Here is a 5,668-nt window from a genome sequence, read left to right on the forward strand (position 1 = left end):
CTGAACAAAGATATCCTCTTGTTGTTCATGAATTGGCTGGATTACCTTGGTAGGAAGGTTGTGTTCTGATGAGATGATGGCAGTTAAGCATGTAACTCTGTCTTCTTCATTTGAGGCAGCCTCAACAATGCAATTCTCTTCTATGAGATCTGGAGCAACATGTTTTTCCTGATCACAATCCGTCTCTGGATCTGGTTTATCATCATCATTTTCGGAGATTGGAGCATCATTTTCCTGCGTATCCTCATTTATTTCAACTAGATTTGAAATAGTACTTCTTTTTTCATCATTTTCAGTCATATGGAAATCTTTAACCTGCTGATTTTGATCCTGCTGCAAATTTTCCTCTAAGAGTTCTGTAGGCTGCTGAAATGGATTTTCATACAATGCTTCCGTGATTTCTTCGTCCATAAAATTATCATCCTCATAGTATTTTTCAAGGTTCTCAATAAAACCATAAGCATGCTTGCAACAATCCTGAACTAAATTTAATGATGGATAAGATTCTTTATACTTCTCAAAGAATATTGAATGAAAATCCTTTAGACAATAAATGGAAGCAGGTGGCAAGCTTTCATACCAAGATCGGGCTTCATCTTCCAAGGTAGCCATAAACATTTTCATCAAACAGTCTTCAGGAAAATTGATCTTTAATCTATGCACATGAATGTGAAATTTCACCAGATGAAGAGCAGCGTCATTACCTTCCACATTTCTGAACACAGGCAAATTCTTTGACCAATCTACCTTGGGCATTTTATTTGGAAAACCTGGGATGTGATCTCGGCTCATGGGAGCGTATCTTCTTGCAATCTGATCCATTTTGAAAATCTTACCGCTACTGATCTCTCTGTAGTGGAGTCACCATGAAGCACCAGTTGTTGGATTCTTCAGTGAAAGGAGTCACCGGGTGAATGATTTTAGCCGTCCAGTGTTTGATCGTCATCCACCATCAACAATCAGATCAGAACTTTAGATATGAACTGGGGCAAGACGATCTACAAGTAAACTTCCATCCCCAGTATGGTCGCCACTATTTTAGGGCTCGAATCTGCCCCAGGCTGAAAAAGGCAAAATTCGAGGCAACATCAAACCAGGCTCAGCCTCATAGCTAGCCCTACGAGGACAGGAGAGGGCTCTCTCTAGTCAATCTCGATAAAATGAGAAATCGGGTGCGAGAAGACTAAAAGTGGGAACTGATTTTAGGCTAGTAAATGGATAGGAAAAGGGGTAATTTGATAAATGACTGGGTTTTCTGGGCAGCGTGGGATCGAGAATAGCATGAGCAGTGAGATTAAACCTGAGACACAGATTATCTCAGGAGGCAAGATAGGCAATAAATTTAGCATTCAATTTTGAAATTATATGGAATGAAAAGAATGCTGAGAGGTTGACAAGGGAAATAGATGAATCCTTATCAAACAGAAGAAAACACAAAACATGAATACCTTCCCAAGGCAGAGCAGCAAACTGGATTCTGCCTTTCTCACTTAAAAGTATTCATTTAGAAATGATTATGAAATGAAATAGAAACATAACAAGCTACATATGAAACAAAGGAAAAGACAAATGCTAAATTCACACCACAAGAATCTCAGGAGTCAAAGCTGTATCTTTTCATTAAATCCCTGTCAAAAACTGTACAGTGAAGTTTTCCTTCACAGCTCTCCCACTGTTTGCCAGAACTCAGAACCCTTTACAAATGATTTTTTATGAAATAAATAAGCTCCACTATGATGAAACAAATCGATCCAAATGGGGAGCTATTTAGTCATTAACTGACTGGAGCCAATCATCTTTTCTGAACATAAGGAGTGTTACATTTTCACCCAAAAGACCAATGGAGAGGCGGAAGCTGTAACTGTCAATCCTTGAAACATAACTGAAGTCGAAAATAGGTAGTCAAATCCTATTCTTTTGCTAAATTTGGAACCTGGAATTGTGTAGTTTGCTGATTTTAGGCCTAAAAATTCTCTTTCTTGAATGCCACTTGGCACATTCCTACACAACCGCCCTCAAATTTCTGGAGATGCATTTGCCACTTTATAGAAGGGGAAAGGTCTCCAATATTTTAACGCAAAAATTTGGGTCAAATCCGCCACATATGTTCTTTGGATCGAATGCCAAAGTATGCAATGACTGCCACCTAAGACATAACGCCACTTTCATTAAATTTTGGATTATGAATACGCAGATGGATCGTTTTACATTCATCATTCAGAAATTACATCAATGTCATTTGCTAGTATGATGACATCTTGCATTTTAAGCCCCTGCTTTTTATCTGTAGTTGCAATATCGTTCAGGAAGCTAGTCAAATCGCCACCATTGGTAGTACCTGCTTCTCTTGCAACTCTAATTGAACAGATAGAGAATCACGATCATATTTTGGAAGCATACTCTCAGACTCTTCTGTTTTTATTTGCAATATTTCTGTTTTTACACATTGTTCTGTATCACCAACAGCACTGGCAGAAACATTATGGGAATATTGAAGAGACACTTTTAACTTAAGTCTTTTATTGAGCTCAACTATACTAGCAAAATGAATCATGCTTTGGTTATTTTCCAAATGAATATCAAATGTAGGGTTTCCTAGGGAAGGAAAATGTGCAGCATCTCTTTCACTGCCAGAAATTTGCTTCACAGAGTGAAGGTGGCAATAATTTTCTCTGAGATTGTCATTTGATCTTTCTGTATCGACCAAATCGGGCAATCTTTCAATGTCTTCATTCTGAAATGAAGGTTTACATGATGGTGTAGACACGATGAAATCATTTCCTTCACAAATAAGAATATGTTGTGCAGATTGAAGGTGGCAATCACTTTTCCTTGAGCTCTCATTGAACCCATCACTCTCACTTTTCAGACCGACCACATCAGAGATATCATTCTCATATACAAGGCTGAATGTTGGAGTGGACGACATTTCATCATTGTCTTCACTAATAGAAATTGACTGTGCAGATTTGAAGAGGCCATCCTTTTTCTTTGGTTTCTCGTTAGAAATTTTCACTCTAACCAAATCAGAAATGCCTTCGAGTGTATTCCTCCATTCAGAGTTAGGCAAAGGCATATCACATCCAAGACATCTCACAGATTTCATCTTGCCCTCATGGATACAACTTTGATCTTTAGCCTCAGGCTGATGAATGCATCTGCACTGCCTCAATGATGTCAAGGATGTGGGTGTTACTGGATCCTTTTCGTTTATTGCAGCACTTCTGATCTGAGCAAAGTTATTATGATAGCACCCGCACTACCTCCACCGCTTACAACCACAAAATCGCCAAACCACCAGTTAACCACTGTTGTGTCGCATGAAATTATATTCAAATCGCCTCAACTGAATTTGTAGTACAGGATAAAAACCAAGTAAAAGAACACCTTTTCTTGCCTCCTGAAGTCCATACTGCTCTGCATGATATTTTTCATCACCATCAAGTTGTTCAAGCTTCAACAGACTTATCAAATGAAGCATAGACATCTCAGCAACCTTTAACATCAAGCTGTAGATCATAGAATGATTCCTTCTGGCTCTTGGAGAAGAATTGAGCCGCAACAAATTGAAATTTTTGATGAATCGATGATAAAATTCAGCCTTGGGGCTCTGTGCGTCGCGCGCACTCCCAGTGCACCGCGCTTGTTGAGTGCGCTGCATCAGTGCAAAAAATGTACTGTGGAGGAGCGCCCAATGTGCTGCGCGGCCTATGTGAGCCACACTCTAAGCCAATGCGCCATGCAGACTCATAACATAGTCTTAGTCTCAAAAAAAATCACCAGTTTTGCCCTCTCTCCTTGAAACTTCGACTTTCCTTGATTTCTTAAATGTAAATGAGATTGATAAACATAGACTGGCTATCTTCTCCTTCACCACTTCCTCAAAGACTTCACTCTAGTGATTCTTCATTTGCAATTTTTTCTTCAATATCAACTCGCAGCTAAAAGCGCGACGACATTGCTTTTGCTGAGGTAAAGAGTGATGTTTTCACAGCAACTTCGTCCCTATTTCCACATTCAATAACACCTTTTCTCCTCAGCATGCCTCCATCCAATGAGATAGCCCCGTCTCTTATATAAGATATGGATTGATTCATGTGCTTTCTTGTTTTGTAGACTTGCAGATATGAGAACAGATTAAAAAATAATGTTCCTCTCAATTCAATCCCTAACGAAGTTGAAGGGTATAGATCCTCGTGATCCAACTTTATCATATTTACAGCATATCCCATATATCCTTCAGGGAGGATTCCATCTGATGATTTTGGATCCTCCATAATCAGTTTCTTTTCTGGATCACCAACATTGAATCCCCCCTCATAAGACCTTAAGTCCTCAAGGAAAATCACATGGAACCTTCCATTAATTTTTGCTTTTTGGGCACTTACTAGCCCATGAAGACCTCTTTCTGTCCTTATGCTACCACAACAATCATACAGTTCAAGTGCTTCAACCCCTCCATGAGACTTGCAGACAATTGCGAGAATATTCTCCTTTCCCACATACTCAGATAGTGCCTGACTGATGGCATCATCCTCTAATTTCCCTAACAAGGCAACAACTCCAAGCACGTCTTATATGATAGGGAATTTTCTTGATTGAACATTCACCCTACTTAAGTGAAGCCAGAGGGAAGCTGCAGTGATTCCCTGTCTATTGATTTCTTCTAAAGTATTTTCAACACTGTGTGAATATGGATTTGAATTTTCCTTCCCATCATTTTTTGAAGAAAAGGTACACTTGTTGAGCTCTCTTTCCAAGTCACTCAGAGAACTATTCACTTCACTTAAATTAGTTTCTAATTTCCTCAATTCATCCTCACGCTTTTTAACTTTGGTCCCAAGTTGCTTCAAATCATTCTTCCATTTCGTCATCTCACTCATAAAAGTCTCAATGTACAATCTAACTTCATTCACCATAGTTTGATTACTTATTTGTGATTGACCTGTTGTGCTCTCATCGTAAGCATGACAGATTGCTCCATCATTGAAAGTTTTGATCTGGAACACTAACAATCTCCAGCCGTGGATTTGGAAGAATATCAACCTTAATATGCACAAATAGCTCGATATGCCAGCAATGGAAAGCTTTAAATTGCAACAGTCTAATGTCTTCTGGAAGCATAATTTTGGGCACTGTACACTTTCCCTGACTGAATTTGTATTGAACAAAACTCAGAGTATACAAATCAACTGTCAATGTATGTTGGAAACCATCCAGTTTGGAATCAAGATTCCCTTCGTCGTCAAATATTCCAAACACAACATTCTTTAGAATAGAACCAGCATAAGAATGCTCTGGAATCGCGGATACAACTTTGAGCTCCCTTGATAGAAGGTCAAACTCTTTGTTAAGCAACATTTTTGTATCTGAGGACACACGAATGCAACCTCCAGCAGCAGAGATTTCTTTACTCTGCCCTATGGCAATCAATACTGGATCTGCAAAATAGTAGAGGATTCCCAGGAGTATTGCAGTTCCAGTCATTATTATCATGGACCTTTGGCAGATGACTCCGAGCATGCTGTACTATTTAGCACCGTAAGCTTGCCCACACACAGTCTGGACTGCTGTTGCCATTCAAAGCATAATTCCATAGGCCAATCCTTGAATGGCCATACTAGCTATGGATGCTCCTGCAAGCTTCAACTCTCCAAGATGATCAGCA

At 39.3% G+C, this 5,668-nt stretch overlaps 1 pseudogene; it reads right to left on the reverse strand.

The window, feature by feature from the left end:
* Positions 1-3,941: 3,941 nt before the first annotated feature.
* LOC149234311 (protein DEFECTIVE IN MERISTEM SILENCING 3 pseudogene) lies at positions 3,942-4,874 on the reverse strand (annotated as a pseudogene).
* Positions 4,875-5,668: the final 794 nt, after the last annotated feature.

Source organism: Pinus tabuliformis, chromosome 8 (assembly GCF_031772625.1).
Source record: "Pinus tabuliformis cultivar Carrire ecotype Pingquan chromosome 8, CPIR1, whole genome shotgun sequence".
NCBI classification, from domain to species: Eukaryota; Viridiplantae; Streptophyta; class Pinopsida; order Pinales; family Pinaceae; genus Pinus; species Pinus tabuliformis.